The sequence below is a fragment of the Harpia harpyja genome, chromosome 18 (assembly GCF_026419915.1).
Source record: "Harpia harpyja isolate bHarHar1 chromosome 18, bHarHar1 primary haplotype, whole genome shotgun sequence".
Classification (NCBI taxonomy): Eukaryota; Metazoa; Chordata; class Aves; order Accipitriformes; family Accipitridae; genus Harpia; species Harpia harpyja.
The window spans coordinates 21,384,745-21,402,467 of NC_068957.1; the positions used below are offsets into that span (position 1 = coordinate 21,384,745).

At 40.4% G+C, this 17,723-nt stretch overlaps 1 protein-coding gene across 2 annotated transcripts in view; it reads right to left on the minus strand.

Annotated features, from left to right (window-relative positions):
* The window catches only part of PCDH11X (protocadherin 11 X-linked), a 513,397-nt gene extending 497,309 nt beyond the window's left edge, over window positions 1–16,088 (minus strand). The window contains exon 1 of one of the 2 annotated variants that reach the window (XM_052813538.1): window positions 15,537–16,088. The gene's annotated coding sequence lies outside the window, so the exon portion shown is untranslated. The remainder of the gene's footprint in view (window positions 1–15,536) is intronic. The other variant, XM_052813539.1, reaches the window with a different exon arrangement.
* Between the last annotated feature and the right edge of the window lie 1,635 nt (window positions 16,089–17,723).

Sequence of the window (17,723 nt, forward strand, 5' to 3'; positions counted from 1 at the left end):
TATTACGAGTCCTCATCATGTCCTGAAAGCAGCAGGGTTTTGAGATAATGGCAACATGCAGCTATTTAGAACTTGTTAACCTTAACACTGGGCTCTGAGAGCCAAACTGTCTGTGCACTAGCTGGCATTTTTCCTAAAATCTTGCAAGCCTTTGTGAAGGAAATAGTCACAGGGTTTCAAATCATCTTTTGGAACCTATTGCTTTCATAACAAGAAATGTTCCTTTTAGGGCCCGGATCTGTGGAAAAGTAGGAGTCAGTGGGAGACAAACAGGCACAGAAACATAGTAGTGGATGGTGGATACATGAAAATTGGCAAAATGCTTTCCAGTTATCTAGAGAAATGACAGTCCAAATGTAAATTCATGTAAAAAGGAAATGTAAAGAACATAAGATCTAACACGTTGCAACACTGATACTTAAGACATACCCAAACACAATGCCACTAGAAAACATGTCACAAGACTGCCATTAATCTTCCACCGACAGGCTACATCACAAAAATGATTCGACATGAATGAGTACATTCCTTTACATTTTGTGGTATTTCAGTCTTAAGTTAGAGCAGACTTGATGTCCTTATTCTTGTCTTGATTTACCCTCACTGTCAGCCACAGTGTTTCAAATGCCATGACTGAAGTCTGCTCAAGAGGATTCTGCACATGGGTATTTCAGGTCAGAGATTAGTTTTACTGGGACTGCTTCATGAAGAAGCTTGCTCAAAACCTGTAAGCCCAATGTTTAGCTCAGATCAAGGACATAAATTACGACTTTTATGACTACAGCATGTCCATGCATAAACATAAGAAACACACACATACGCTTTTAATAACAAACAAACAAAAAAAAAAGCGCACACATACATATCTTTAAAAAAATACTCGGTGGCAGGTAATCTTTACAAAATAATAAGAAAATTCAGCAGAAGTATCAATCCTCTTGGTATCACAGTGATTTTATCTTGGAGTCCTGAATATTTCCACTGTGACAATAAGACCAGATTCACAGTCATGTACTGAACTGGTAAAATCATGTTGTGAATAGCAGTGTCAGCCGAAATACATACTATTCATAATGATGAGGCACGGTGAATACAGCAGTTTGTTATGCATATTATTTGCAAAGGGTGTGACCTCTTGGAAAGCTGAATGAATGCGAAACTACTGTTGTTATGTTCAACAGATGCGGTTAGGACACAGTTCACGTTTTGTTGTTATCCAAGTTTTCAGTACATTTGTGCTTCATTGAAGAGTTACACCAACAAAACAAAACTAATGCCAAAAATCACCCGAACTACAAACAAACTGTCTTCTGCATGGCAGATCTAGAGCTTTCTGAAGGAGCAGGAGATACTAACTACAAGAAAATGTTCAGAGGAATCTTAGATGACCAATTTAAAAGTTTGAAGCAACAAATTTTGATTAATTAGTTTAGAAATACTTATCTGCATTTTATCTTTTAGCAGTATATTCAAAACTGTTCCCTTCACTGCATCTGTAATACTCCAGACAAAAAAAGCAAGGATTAAACAAACTGTTTCATCACAAATTATGAGTTTTTACTAGCATGCTGCTGGTTCGGTCAAGCTTGAGTGAGTAATCAAGGGTATGAAGTGCCTCATGGAAAGGCAAGCCTTTTAGCAGTCCTGTGCTGTCACTTTTTGATTTACCAAAAAAAGTAACTCGCCAGAGGATTGAGCTGGTTTTTTTGGAATTTATTTATTTAATCTACAGACCTTTTATTAATTCATTTTTATTTAATTTAGAAAATCAGATTTTCAACATAAAGCCCTCCAAGTTGATTAACTATGCAGTTAAGATTTTTTTTCTTCCACTCTAATGCTTTTTCTAATCTAGAAATGAAGGAAATATTAGTCTCAGGCTTCTTCCCTTCAAATTCAGATCAATGCCGTCTTACCTATAAAATTCTCCAAACAAAATAGTGAAACTGCTTCTCATCATGCAAACAGACTTACTTTTAATCGTACTTTGTATTTCATTACATAATGCAGCAGCACAGACCATTTAAAGAGAAACAGCTTTTTGGTTTGTAAATCATCTTCAGGGTTTCTGTTTCATAAGAAATGTACAGATAACTCACATTCATCTTCTCTTTAATGACTACTCCCAGTAGAATGTTTACAGCTTTTTTAACCTGTAAATCTGATGAATCTCTCAAGAGATTCATTAAAAACTTGAACAGGATTTTCTTCTTTTACAACAAACAATACTCTGGTAATACCTTCTAATAATGAACACATTCCAAGGGAAATTGAAAATCTGTGATTTCCCTATGGTTATACAGCCCATACATATTATCTGTGATGGTAACTATACATTTAAATTACACTATCTTGCCTAGCTATGATTGCAATGAAGTATCTTTTGAGAATTTTTTATGGTGATTCAAATAAGGGAAGGATCAGAACAACTGTCTGTGTTCTGAGTTTGTGGATACCATCTTATATTTGCATAACACTATTTTCTTGCAGTTGCACCAATGCAAAAACAAACAGAATCTGTTCATATATATGTGCCTTATTCAGAACATTTAATAGGAAGTTTCTACAATGAACGCTTGTAGTATCTTAATAGAGACAGCATGGATTAGCACTAGAATAGTGTAAGTAGGTCACTTTATATCCAAAGCTGACCATGTATGGTTCTATGTCCTATTCCTGATCATCAGTCAAAGAATAGCTTTTGCTGAATTATCACCAGTTCACACTGGTTCACCAGGGCATTTCTTTTATTAAGATTTGTCTCAAAATAGCCCATCCCTGAATACAAGATGGACAAAAAGGCATTGGTAAATGTTCCCAGTCAATGGCAAAAACAGAAAACCTAAGTGGTAAAGAGTAACTGAAAACCAGCTCATCCCCTCCTCCACACCAGAAAAAAAAAAAAAGGCAAAAATTATTTTCTGCTGGAGATGACTAATTATATTGATGTTTTTGTATTCAGCACCATCAGGGTTGATCATCTCAAAGCAAGCCTAAGCCCCATGTCTAAAGTATGTGCTAACAAGCATAGAGTACGTGTTGCAGATCTCTTTCTATGGCATACACTTTTTCTCTAGAATATTCTGCATATTTAGTAAATTCTACAACATACTGTAGATCAGCACTTTATTATTAAATTCCCTAGTGATGGAAAAAAGTCCCTACGGAGGGTACCTCCTGCAACTCAAGGAAACTTGATTTAGCTTCTTGGCCTACCAAAGATTTCCCTGTATACCATCTGCTCTTTACATTTATTTAAAATCCACATCTGCAGGGTTCTGAAAATATCAGACTGAGAGTATCTAATGGTACAAATGCAATACAGCCTTTTACACGCATTCATTAAGATAAACAAATAATTAGGATAAGAAGCTTTCCTCGATGTAATCTGAAGGAAACAGTCCATCATTGTGGAACAACTATGTTTAATGACCAAGCAACTCCAAATAAACTGCAAACAGAGGAGATTTATTGAAATATTTTACTAACGCCTAAGTATTTTTCAAGGGAAAGAAAGTGTTAGTGTTCGGACAGCAGAAACAAAATGGACAGTGAAATGGTACAGCAAGAGTCAAGGATGGAAAATATTGAATGAGTACATTCACTATTCTGCTGAGTTTTCAGTTAAAATTGGCCCAAATAAACCAACACAAACCCATGGAAGTAATTTTTAACCTAAATTTCAGTTAAATTTAGCATATGCAGTATTATGATCCTTTTAGGCATTTAAAAAACATATCAATGACATCATGTTATACAGACAGTGTGGAAAGTAAGTGAAAGTACCTGAAATGAAGAAATAGCCTAATATAGCTGTAATAACAACAACAAAAAATCATGAAATGCTAGTGTAGACTCGGGCACCTTCAGCACTACTTTCCAGTGCACAATTTTTGTTTCAACTGCCTGCTTTGACAAATAATTCCATGATGAAACAAAGAATCAATTAGAGCTTTTGTAACAGTAAAGATCCTTTTTAGAGAATTTGTAAGAACCTCGGTTTCATTTGCTGTGGTCTTCTCGTATAGCTAGTGGAAGTACTTAAATTTCTGTCCATAAAACTATTGTCTATTCTCAACCTTATCTTATTCTCCTTTCCGCACAGCCCATACATTGTTACGTCCCTCTCTAGAAACTGCATTTCTTGCATTTTTGTAAGAAACCTGTCAATCAACCTCCAGACACTTGTAGTAAAGAGCACTAAACCATCGACATGAAGCATCAGCAGAACACTCTTCACAAATACAAACAAAATTACACCACCTAATGTGTCCACTCCAGAAAACCCTCAGGAAAAACTGAATTAACAAGTTTGTCTTACAGCTCTGAATGTCAACTAACTTAGGTCTTGCAGGACTAAGGGAAAAGAATCAGTCTCAGGTTTTCTTACCCTCAGCTCAATTTATAAAACTGAGGCTTCTGCTTTCCAGTTGTTTTTTACAGAAGAACAAAAACGTACAGCAGGTCTTCCTCCGAAAGAGAAAGGAAACTAAAAAGTGTTTCATAGATCAAAAGCAGTACTTTAAAGTGCATTCAGAACAGCACTGTAGAAAGACAGTGAATAGACGACTTGTTCAAGTGGCAGCCTTGTCTATATAACCTCAGTTCAAGGAGGCCTCCAAAATTACACCAAATGGCACACACTGAGACAGGAATAGCAAACAACGTTAAGATCCAAATCCAAGAACAAAAATAACAGCTCTCTTCTGTTCACTAGTAGGTTCCTTTTCCTGTCCCTGTTCCTCACTTCTTCACTACTCCTTGAACAACCAGAACAGCAAGGACATAGCAAGCTCCTGATTTTGAGCAAAAAATTGCAATTAAGACAAAGCAAAAAGGTATGACCTACATAGAGAAGTCAGTGTCTTTTTCATAGAACCACAGAGAAGTTCAGACTGGAAGACACCTCTGGAGATGCTGTCTAGCCAAACCTGCTTAAAGCTCCTAAGTCACATTCGGTTGCTTAGGGCCTTCAGTCAAGCTTTGAAAATTTCCAAGGATTCTTCTGAATATTAAGTGAGCATTTTTTGTAGTATGCAAAAAGGAAAAACCACTTCAAGTATTTCTTTTGGTTTACTACTAAGATTATCTTATGTGCTTGCAGCTTCAAATAATTCATACTTTCTATCACTAGGAAACTCAGAGGAATACACAGTTTAGGTTTGGGAAAATAGAAAGTGGCAAAGGATCTAGTGCAAATAGCATGCATAACCCAGCCTAAAATCACACTGATATCAAGGACATCAGGCAATGCTTCATACTGACAGAAAAAGGTAACTACAGCTAGGGCTCCCATGTATAGGGTCCTTCATAAAACTGAGTAGGATCTCCAAAATCTGAGAAAGAAATTAGCTGTTGCCAACCCACAAAGGATTTGACATGTTTCTCCCTCCAAAACAGCTATGGCTGAGGTTGTAAGAACTACATCAGTCAAAACTGTACGTATTGGAAGAAAAGGAAAGGAGGAAAATCTGCTATAACTGTGGTTCACAAAATGATGGATGGCATCCTTAATCTGTTCTTATGGATCACAAAATAGTCTATTAAAAATTATAATTCCCTCAGCGATCAGACTAAGAAATATTTGAGCATATCTAACTTTTGTGAGGCTCATCAACAGGTATTGTACTGCTATAGGAACTTACTGAAGCTGTTTCCAAGAGTATTTTGAAATTTCATCATTTCAACTTCACTGTCCCTTAGAGGTTCCCAACACTTTATCTGTCTTCCCCATCAGACATATTTGTAACGTCACAGTATTACATATTTATTATATATACACATATAACCACATATACAGCAGTTAAAGAGATGTCCTGACCAAGTTATCACTTTCATCACTGAAGCATCCCAATTTTTGCAGAAAGTAGTTTCTGTTGGTTGATTAATATCTCCATCAACCGCTGTCTCGCAGTTCAGCAGATCAGCAAAGTGATGACTTCTGCTTCAGCAATGACTAAATCAAGACATAGATCCAATGCTCTGAAGTGACTGAATTTTCAGAATTTAGTTAATCTTGCAATAGCCATACTATACCACCTGCCAGCCTCATCTAAATCACTTACTCTAAACCTTTTTCCAATGATTTCTTTCAAGATTTTCTAGTGTTTATAATACAATAAAACTTAAATGTACTGTACCTGCCAAAATGAATTACATACAAGGAACTGAGACTGTACACATTTTTTGCAGACTGCTGTGGCACTATTTTTGACTTGGACATTTGTTTTTAAATACTCATTTTTGTTAAGTGCAGTACAACAAAAATACAAACATTGATATTAAGGGGACTCATAACAAATGGCACTTATATGAAGCCAGATTAAGCTTTCATCAAACTTAACAGGAAAGTATTCTGGGTTTTTATATTCTCCCATTGATGTTAAACAATAACCAAAACCTGAAACCTGCTTTAAGTTAGCAAGATTAAAAAAAAAAAAAAAAAGAAAGCAGCTACTGAACAAATTGTATAACACACTATATGAAGCTAAGCAGTCCCAAATAGCAATACTATTTTGTTAATTAATATTTTTTTGTCATTTAAAATACCCTCCACAGTGATTCCAAAAAGCACTAATCAAACACAGAACTGGATCCAAATTCAATTCATATTGTTAGAAACTTCTTACTGAATTTGAGCTGTGTAATGCAATACCATCACAAAAAAGACTGTCCCTATCACAACAAATTTACCGGCATATTTACCGTTTTCTCCAACTTAATGGATAGTACAATGGATTTCAGGTTTAGTCCACGGTTCTATAATGAATAAAAATAAACAATTTTTATCATAAATTCAGGCAAATTTCAGTCAGTTCTTTCCTTTTTACTAAACTCTTCCTTCAGTGTTTTAACTTCTGTTTATTGCCTCAGTTTGTCTGATGGGATTTTATCGTTTAGATGAACAGAAAGTAAAAAGGGTGTCTTTTTCTGAATGGAATTCATGCTTAGTGTGATTGTCTTAAAATATAACCGGGTCTTTTTCCAGTGCTGAAGGTTCAACTCAGTAACAGTTAGTTAACTGTACAGGCTGGTTGATGCTTAACCGTATCTGTTTGACGAGCCACAAAATACATAATGTTAAATAAGAGGTAACAGGCCCCAAGCTCAGCCCACATCATGATACTGTACAGCCTTACTATAATAGATTCATTTCTCTGACAGGTTTTCTAATTCTTCTGCTCCTCCTCCTCCTCCTCTCTAAGTATTTAAAATCTGTTTGAATAAAATAAAGTTGATAAAAAGGACATCATCATTCCTTTAAAAAGTTTATTTTGTGCAACTCTGGTAAAGACTGCAAGTTCATAGTTTGCCTTTAGGTTTTTGGTAGAATAATCATCCTTGAATTCCACCATATTTTGAATATTGGATGTGACTTGTTTTAATGTCCCTAATATTTAAAGAAATGTAAGAAAACATGGATGAGGTACAACCTGTTACTATAACCAGTCTTTAACAAAAATGGTACTATTTTCAAAAACACTTAAAAGATTCCTGAAAGCAGACAAGCTTTAAGCTCTTTCAGAGTCCAGCTCACTTTGAAAATGGAACTTGTACACCCAAACTGTGCAAGCCCGTTCGAAAATATTGGTCCTGCCTCCGTTCCATGGTACAAATTATTAGTTTACTGCTTTTCAACTTCAATTAACAAAGTGAATTCAAAGATACATTGTTTTCAAAGAACCAAAAGAAACTGAGTTTCTGTATCATCGAAGACAAACATGAATTCTTTATTATTTTATACTTGTTTTCTCATTGTTGTAAAAAGGAGGCAGGGGTTATTAGCAAGTTTTCATGTACATGTTAAAATGACACTTCTATTTCTATTAGAAAGTATCCTTCCACTCTACAGTATTATGCTCTAATAAACAATTCAGTCGAATTTAAAAAGTGAGAAAGAGTGGGCACCATGTAAATTCAATTTTCTTTGTTTTCAGGGACAGGAGAAGAAAGCAGGAATTTTTAAGTGCTTTCATTAAAACATGCGAAAGTGACACAGGCAACACCCAAACTCTTTAGAGAGTCATTGGGATTTAGTCACCAAGAATATCTCTTCCTCTAGCACACAAACTTCAGATTATTCGGTGATGCTCATGGCTCAATACGTACTACAGCCAGAAGATATTACTGGTTCATTTCTCATCATAAGGCTCACAACATCTGACACGTCCTAACCTTATTCCTCAGTTAAGAAAACAACAGTTTCGGACCACACACACTAGTGATACATTTCTTTGACACAGACTATTAATGTCTTTGCTTTCTGACTCACATTCACTTTTTTTTAAGTGCTTGACTTTTTTTTTTTTTCTGATGTGCCAAATGCCTTCTCCCCCCCCCCCCGCTTTGTAGCTTGAAACACCTTGAGTTTATGTTCTGTGAACTCATCTCAAACATTCTTTGTATTATGTTTTAGGGTACTTCCAGAGCAGTTCTTGAAAATAATTTTCTTTGTATATGTAGATAAAGCTAAACTGTGAAAGATATAAACTAACTTTATTTCACTGAACATATTGTCAAAAAATAAATAAATATAACTGATGGCCCACAATTCTGTAGCCTTTTGAAGAGGTATTTTAAAGAATTTTTTTTGTTAAGAAAGCATGGCTTACAGTGTTGTCCTAGATGTATTGCCGTTTTAAAGAGCTTATATATGAAAAACGAGAGGGCAGGGAAGAATATGTGAATACCAAATATGTTACGAGAGTTCCATTTTGTAGTCATCATTATTCCAGATTGACTATATACAATTAAAATACACTTATTTTCCAGTATCTAAGGACCCTTCTATAATTTTCATTCCTCAGATTTAACTAATGCCATAAACAATTACACATGTACACATACATGATTTTTTTCCTCAAGTTTATGGTAGATTCATAGACAATAAAGTAGTAATACCTGCTACTTCAGCTGCTATTTGGCCAGAGGAAAAGACCATTCTCAATTATCTTAGAAAACTATAACAAACGAACTCGGACACCAAAACCCTTGATTTACTTTATATCCAGTTTTCTTTAATAAGTCATAAAATTACACATCTCCGGAACATGAATTTTAAAAAGAATTCTCTGATAATTAGACACGAACGTACGCTTGTCTGACAAGCACTTAACTGATCTCCTGTAGTAGAGTCCCAATTACAGGAAACTATTATGAAAGCCTTAGCTGGAATTCATTTGTTCTGGTAAAGCCTCACATGTGGACAACGCAGGGAGATGAACAGAAAATGAATTTTATGCATTTCACTCCCAATGTTCATCCCCCAAATTATTACTGTGTTGCCTTGTATTCTAGATCTTAATTTACAACACATTGCCACGTACATTTTCCAAGGGTCAATTACATGACTGACAAAGTAAAGCCATTACTCCATTTAATGATAGCTTTATTTTCATGCCTTATATCTTGCATATATTTATAAATTACTGGCAGCAACTGTAATCTGAACAAACTACTACAGTCAGGTCCCAAATTATTTGAGTCCAGAGTTATATACGCACATTACAGTTCTATTAAGTCACCATTTAATGAAGCTTCAAAACACTAGAGTTCCTCTGCACTTTTCTTTAGGGAATGCTATGGCACACTCTTTGGCTATTTAACGTTGACGAGTCAAGTCCAGATCTTTTGTCATAAACGTCACAGAAGTCCTAAGAAAATCTCTTTCCAATTTGTGAATCCTACCTGCACCTTGACATAAAGCTTCCTATTGAAGCTACGCTCTGTTTCAGGAAGAAAACTACCAGCATACCTAAGTAAAACCAAGGATCCAGATAACCGTGTGCTTGTCAGGACGCACGGTTTCATACTTGTTTGTCAAAAGGCAAGAAGACACATATTTTTATAATTACAAAAGCAATCACAAAACCTGCATAAATGACTAAACATGGGTTTAAACCATGACTTCCATTAGCAGAGGTAAAACTCAGTTCCTCCCTACAGTCATGAAACTTCCTTTCTCAGGAGGATTATCAAAAAATGTGACCTAATGAAATCTGAGTTACAGGCTAAAGGCAGGCAGCTGACTTTTTTAGAACCGTTCCCTACACTACATTTTAATGGAATCTGCAGTTCTGTCATCTCCCAAATATTTTTCACTTTTCTTTTGGTGGGCATGTATGCATCTGATGTGCCAGGGACTAAAGCTGGAAACAAGACTGTATGTGGCTTTAGTGTGCCCATGTATGTGACATAGATCCAGTAGATCATACATTTTCATACATATACATTTATTTATTTAACAAGATAGCACAGAGCAGTAACAGTGATGGTGTAAGTAGTTGGCTAAATGAAATATGCTGTGCCGAAAGCATTCCAAACTTTTACTTGATTTTTTTTCCCTTTAGCACATATTTCCTGCTACTTCAGTAGACAGCATAAAGCGCACATAATTACTAACTAAATTCTTACAAAAATAATAAAACTATGTCCTTAAGGATGTAACAGATAAACTCTGATATACAAACAGACTACATCACCAGTGACATCTTAGTTCTAGACCAGCTTGGAGGAAGAAAATCATCCCCAAAACAACCATATCAAATCAAAGTAGTACACAATGCAAGATGTTCCCCTGGCAGGAACATGAAGCAGGCAAAGTTTCTTAGCACAGCAAACTGCCATGTTAAACCCCACAGTGATGGGTTTTAAATACAGTGGGCCACCTCTGTTTATAATTTCACTATTGAATTTGGAAGTCTCGAACAATTTCAGCATTCATCTGTCTCTCTGAGAACATATTTGGCTCTCCGCTGATCTGGTGATGTAGGTTCCCTTGAAATTATATAATCCTTGCGGAGTCTGTCGCAACTTAAATGAAGGAAAACAACAGTCACTTTAAAAGACCTTCCCTGAAAAGTTAGTAAAGCAGTTGGCTAAATTCTGCCATCCTTGCAAGCAAAACTCCTCTACAGCAATGCCTTCTATACCACATTAACATGCTGAACTCCTAAACAAGTGGCAGAAGTTAAAAGTATGTACGTCATGTAGCGCAAGAAGCAATTATTGAAGGCCCTGTTCCGCTAGGAATTTTTTCACAGGCTGCAGGAAGCTTTGGCTCAGGCCATGTTGGATCAAGAAGGCTAAATCTTACATAATCCATGGGAAAACATTTATTTTCTAAGCGTATCTGAAATAAAGTAATTTTCAAGAGGATATTTATTAAAGGCAATGACAAAAGACTTCAAATAAAAAGAATGCTTAATTATGACAGTTACAGAAAACCTTTTACAGTTTCTTATTTACTGTCAAAACTTCCATGATTTGATTGTATCTACCGACTAAATTCCACAGACTTTTTTATCTGTATTCTAATTTTTACATTAACTTTCCCTGGACCTTCATGAAACCTCCCATGCAAGTGAGGTGGGTTTGGTGGGGCTTTTTTCATTCAAATACGAAATCTTACTGCCTGATTGTGAGAACATTATTCATTTTCCTTATTTGGAAACAGGAATTTTTTTCTAAAAAGTTTTTTGAAAATTAAAAAATACATATATCTTTCATTCACTTGTGCCAGAGGTGGTAAATACTATTGCTATCACTCAAAATCTGTTTTCCACTAATCCCACTCTTACTCACAATATAACACCTTAAAGACATATTTAAGGACAGTTTAAACTCCTCTTTCAGTGGAGCTTTTAAATGTGCAAAAGCTATAGAAGCTTTTGTGCTTCCTGGCAAGTCACTCTACCAATTCAGAGACCGTAATTGAAAAAGACTGTTTTAAACCTATTTTCCTTATGTTACCATTGGATAATGAGAATGGGGGTCTCCCCGCAGATCTGATGGGACAACCAAGTTCCCATTTCCACCTTAAACTTCCTGCTTCATATTACTTGCCTGTATATTTGCAGGGAGCATGAATTTTCGGAACACCCAATAAAAATATGGTCACCGCTACTTCACCGCACTGAAGAGACAACTGTTAAAAATTCCCTCTGATCTCACTGCAGAAAGAGGTAATTGGGACAGAGGACTATTAACCTCCCTTAGGAATTTTTATTTAAATGACAAAACTTTCATTCAAACAATACTCATTTATTTCATCCAATCCAAAATACTTGGAATACAGCAAGCTGTATCTTGACCCTACTACTTGAACTTCGGTAATATATAGCATGTGCAACCGTAACATTGAATCCACAGGTATTTTTAATTCCAGTCTTTTAACTTCTAACCTGAAATATGCACAAAGTTATTATAAGCATTCACATACTTTGTCTGCAGAGATGAAGCAACTACTTCACTGTTAGAAGATGGCTATCTAACTGAGAAAGGCAATTGTAAAAGATTTGGGGATGCTTTAGAAGAAAGGCTTCTGTTTAAGTGTAAACTGACCATTGGTCCCACTGGCTGTCCCCGGGATGGACGACGGCGGGATGGACGGCGGGATTACCACAACGGCTGTTCTCAGGTGCACTACCTCGCAAGTGTGCTTTAGCAGCAGCATCCCCCAAGTGCTTTGCACACCTGTGTCGGACAATCAACTGTATTCCAAAAATGTATGGCTCTTTTTAGCTTTTTTGAAAGGATAACTTCGCTTGTTAAGATACAAGGTTTGGAGTTTTGTTGTTTTTGTAACTTAATCCTCAAAAGAACTAACTGGAATAATGCCAAAGGCATTAGTTCTCATGCAATCTAAAACTGAACCATTAAACTGCTATCAGACTAATTCCTGTTTTGAGTCAGTACTGTGCTCCTTTAAGAAAAGCCCTACTGCCTGCTTAAGGATCACAGGGCCCTTTAAAATCCAGGAATAAACACTCACCTGGATCCACAAGGGGCTTTCCAAATCTGAAAGGATGTTTTTGCCCCTTTTCATCTCTAAATTTTTCAGGCAGGTGTTATTTTCTACTAAGCTTTCTATACATTCAACTTTACAGTGCTCTATTAGCAAATGCCAATTGTTAATATAATTCATTGCTTAGGATATCTTTTTTTTTTTTTTTAGTATATGAATGTGTTTAAGTTAAGCTTAGAGCCCATCTTTAAAACTAGCTGTTAAATTACTAAGCAAATGGGTGTTTTAATGGAAAGACTGGCATATGCTTAACTATGGGAGTGTGAATGGCTCCAGTATAAGATTACTCAAGTCCATGTAGAATACAAATGCAATACAGGACCACAGGTTCAGATCTTTGATCTCCCTTTTTGCAGAGGCTGTGATGTATAAAGCCAATTCCACTGAGCAGACAGTACTACACTGAATATAAATTATCCTTTAACTATAGCAAGGCTCACATTTAAAGAAATGCTGCAAGGATGAACAATGCAGCCATGAAGCAGAGTTCTTCTGTAGCAAAAATACAGACCAAGATCTGCATGGATAACCATGGTTTCGAAAGACAAATTTTCCCTCAGCTGTTATTTGATAAAAAATAGAGTCAAATCTGGAACATTTGTACATACGGAAGTACAATTAAAGCACACTGCTTGCTCTTTCTATAAAAAAAGTGAGCTAGGAATACTTGCTTTATTTTCCAGATTAAGCATCATTCCCCCAAGAAGCATAACAAATGATTTTAAAATGTGGGAACCAAGAGTCTCAACTGAATATGGCTTGAAATTTAAACACATCTTTTCCAGATATCTCTTTAGAGGAAGAACCTTCTGCCTACTGAGCTAACACTAAGCTCCCTGGAGTTTACCCATGAATATTCTAAACCCATCTCTTACAATTCACTAAAAGTCATCTTTTGCCAAAATAAAATGCTTAAGAGGAACTCAATACACTTACGCTGCTTTTCCTCATTTTATTTAAGTGTTTCCGTCTCAACTTTATGCCAAATCTTACAGCAAGAGAGAGACTGAACTGTGGAGCTATTACCTCAGATTTTGTACACAACCCAAATGGGAAAACAAATTACTTCTGAGAACATCAGATATCTGGTTTTGTTTTAGTCTATATAATTTTGTATTTAGCCAGCTCTTTTGCAGTCACAGATAAACACTGTTGAGTATTCTTACAGGAATTTATCTGCTGCTTACATCAGTTGTAACTTAGGTGGTTCTGAGAAATGGTGCTTTCCCACTCTGTGAGGTTTATTTGTATGCTAACTTTGTGTGTGTGGAAATGTTAGTAAACAAATAAATAACTTTTTTCCTATCTTACCTCTTTTGACCTGTGTAGTCTGACAGATCAATGCTACTTCCACTGCTGACAAGCAAAAAGTTGAAAATTATCTTTGGCTTAATCTTTTTGTTCTCTTTAGGTTTCCTTTCAGTAAGGCTTGAAAAGGTGCTCTTTGTGGCTCAGGTCTCTATGCCAGAATAAAATTTAGCACAGAAAGAATGCAAGGGTGAGCTGATAATATCTACTGTCCTCAGCTCTGCTTTGGTTCAATAAACTTCAACATCTTCTCCCCTCCTTTGCCAATTGAGATAAGCAGCAACAATTACTCAAAATGTATTATCAACTCAAGCTCAGAAAGACAGGATCAGATGAGTCGACTCCATCTCTCTCAAGCTTACCGTTTCTTTCAGTGTCCGAGAAGGGCAAATAAGTCCTTGTTTGCCTCTTGACACACACCTCGCAGCTACTTTTTACAGGCAACTACACCGAGGTTGCAAAAGGAAAGGGAGATAAATCCTCTGCTTTCCAGATCGCCTACAAGGTTTCTGCTTGTAACCAGCAGGCTGTAAGCTTTGTGCCATTATGGCAAAAGTCACAAATGAACCATCCTTCTCTTCCCCAAATGGTAAAATTCTCTCCTTGCCTTTCTGTGTTCTCCTCTCTCCTTGCTTTTCTGCGGTCTCCATAGCCGAAACCAAGAATTCATTGGACATCACTGCAATGCCTCTAACCACTTCTAACCGTATCCAGAGCTTGAGTAAATTAAAACATATTTCAGCTTGATCTGGTTTTTATCCCATTCCAGTACTCCACATATACAGCAACTTTAAGCTTACAGACATCCCTCCATGGTTCAAGAAAATCCATCAAAGAACTTCATTTACAATCCAGCACAGTTTTTGCTTTCTCTTCTCTCCACAGCAGCTAGGCATTTTGATGCAATCCTCATTTAATGCAATCTCCATTACAGGATTATGATCACATCAATAAAATGTTCCATATGGTTTTTTTTTTCCCCCCATCCCGCTCCCCCTCTCATTAATACTAGGCACTATATCTGCAAAAAACAACAAATCAAACAGGATGATGGGATGCTCTAGGGAGGTAGTGGGGGGTACACATTCAACAAAATGCAGCAGCCAATGCAAACTGCCCATCAGAGACCGAGACTGTAGATCTCCTCATTCCTGAGCTATGTGAGTTAGCTCACTGTCCGCGCTCTGAGCACAGATCATAAACGTGCTATGTTATCCGACTAAAAAGAAATGCATCTTTTGCAGTCACTTGTGAGCTCCATGTACTTTTCACAGGAGCAGACTTTCATTATACTCGATCAGTTCCAGCCTATCCATACTGCTCTGGATGAACTGCTGATGCTCTGCTGAAAGGGGGATGCTGGACATAAGGTATCATACAAAAAGATATCAAAATCCCTCCTTTCCCCAAGCCCCCTTCTTACCTTCAGTGCCTTCTCTGCACAAGATGTCAATCTACATGGGCTCCTCAGCACAGCATCAAGGCGTTCAGAGTAGCGAAGGCTGCCCCACTGCATGGAAGTTAGACCGCTTTGCAACAGCAAATCCTCGATCCAAAACACAAGCCGCTTCTTCCCATGCAGTGTGCCGAGCTCGATTCATAAGCGACTCCCACATAGGGAATAAAATTGTAAAAGGGGGGGGGGGGGGGATTTTTTTTTTAAAAAAAAGGTATCCTAACTTTTAGGTAAGCCTGAGTTTGTTTTATTTCTGTTGGGTTTAGCTAATTATTTGCTTTTGCAGCTGCAAAAGGATGGAGACGCAGTCGCGCCCTGGAAGCCCCGCGCCCCTCCGCAGAGGTCCTGCCGCGGAACCGAAGTTGCGCGCAGAGACTCTCAACTCGGGGCCGCTCCGCGGCGCAGCCCGGCAGACCTCCCCTCGCCAGGCGGCCGAGGGGAGCGGAGCCGAGCGCCGGGTCCGCCCCCGCGGGGGAAGCCGCCGCCGCCGCTGGGCGCTCGCCCGCCGGCCGGCGGGGCTGGCTGCTGGCCCGGCGCGGCCGCTGCGGCGCCCCTGGGGGCGCGGGCTGCGCTGCCGGCGGCGCCCCGGAGCCCGCGCTGTCCCGGCGGCGGCTCCGGCTCCGGCTCCGGCTCGGCTCTGCCGCGGCCGCCCGCGCCCCGCTCTGCCGCTGCCAGCCGGCCCTCCCCGCGGCTGACATCAGCGCCAGGAGGAGGAGCGACACCGGGGATGCGAATAGCCGAGCCGAGGGGGGTTCCCCCTCCCGCGGCCGCCCTGCCTTCTCCTCTCGGAGAATCCCCCGAAAGCGGCGGCGTGGCCGCTCCGCCGCCTCGCCGGGGGGCGGCCCCAGTCCCCGCCGGCGCACCCCTCCCGCCCCCCCCCCCCCGCCCCCCGCGGCACGGGCCCGGAGGGGGGCCGGCGGTGCTCGCCCGGCGCCGGGGCCGGGGCCGGGGGCGGACCGGCCCTCGGGCCCGGGGCGGCCGGGCAGCAGCCCCTGCGCCGGCGGCTCGGCCCCTGCCTCCCTCCGCCCGGGCTTCCCCGCCGGCACCAGCGCCGCGGCGTGGGCGGGGGAAGGGAGCCCCCTCCGCCCGGCCCCGGCTGGGAGAGCGACCCTGCCCGCGGAGCCCGAGCCGGGGACGGCGGGGCCGCCGGCGGAGCCCCGCTGCCGCTGCGGAGCAGCCGCCGCGCGGAGGCTGCGGGGCGCCGGGCAGGGACGCCGCGGCGGGAGGGGGGGACGCGCTCCCCGGGCTCGGCGCCCGCGGCTGCGGGGCGAGGGCCGGCGGCCCAGCGGCGCCTTCCCCCGCGGCGGGCGGCGGGCGTCCCGCAGGCTCCGGCGGGCGCTCCTCGGGGCCGGGGTCGCGGGGAGGCCGGGAGAGCCGAGCCGGGGGCGGCGAGTGGTGCGGCAGCCTCGGGCGGGGACCGGCCGCCGAGGGGGAGGCGGGCGGGAGGGAGGGAGGGAGGGAGAGCGGCGCCGGGCTGGGACGGCCTCCGGGCAGCCGTCGGGCCGGGCCCCGCTCCCCGAGGAAGGGCGAGGCGGGTCGGCTGGGTCCGGCCCGCGGGGACGCGGCGGTGGGAGCCGGGCCGGGGCCCGCCCGGGAGGCGGCTCCCCGGGGCGCTGTAGCTGCGGGGAGACCGGCGGCCCGCGGAGGGGGCGAGAGCCCAGGCTTCGCCAAGTCGGTTCATTTAATGTGCGGGATCGGGGGTTGCAAAGCGAGGTCGTGGTGGCGAGTTCAGCTGTTTATGGATGCTTGGTGAAAATGCAGTTTAATTACTAGTTAATTTGCGGTGTTGATTTTAATAATTTGAGTATCTTGAATTATTTGCAGTATTTTGCCAGATGCCTGCAGTCGGCACTGCTCAGCGAACACAATACTTGTTAGTAAATAATTCAGCATTTTTTCTGTACTTTGCTGAGGGGTGAGGAGACAGTTTTAAACTCTTGTCTGATGAACAAGAAAAGAAATTGCACTTACCCTAACAGCACACATTTTTGCATGCGTCCTTCTTTAAAAATAGTATGAAAACATATGTGAACGCCTTGCTTTACCTTCTTCACTGTAGCAAGATGTAGGTGATGTCTCCACTTTTGTCACTAAATATAGTATAAACGCCAGGATTTCTCTGAAATAAAGGTACATAAGAGAGGATGAGAGAGT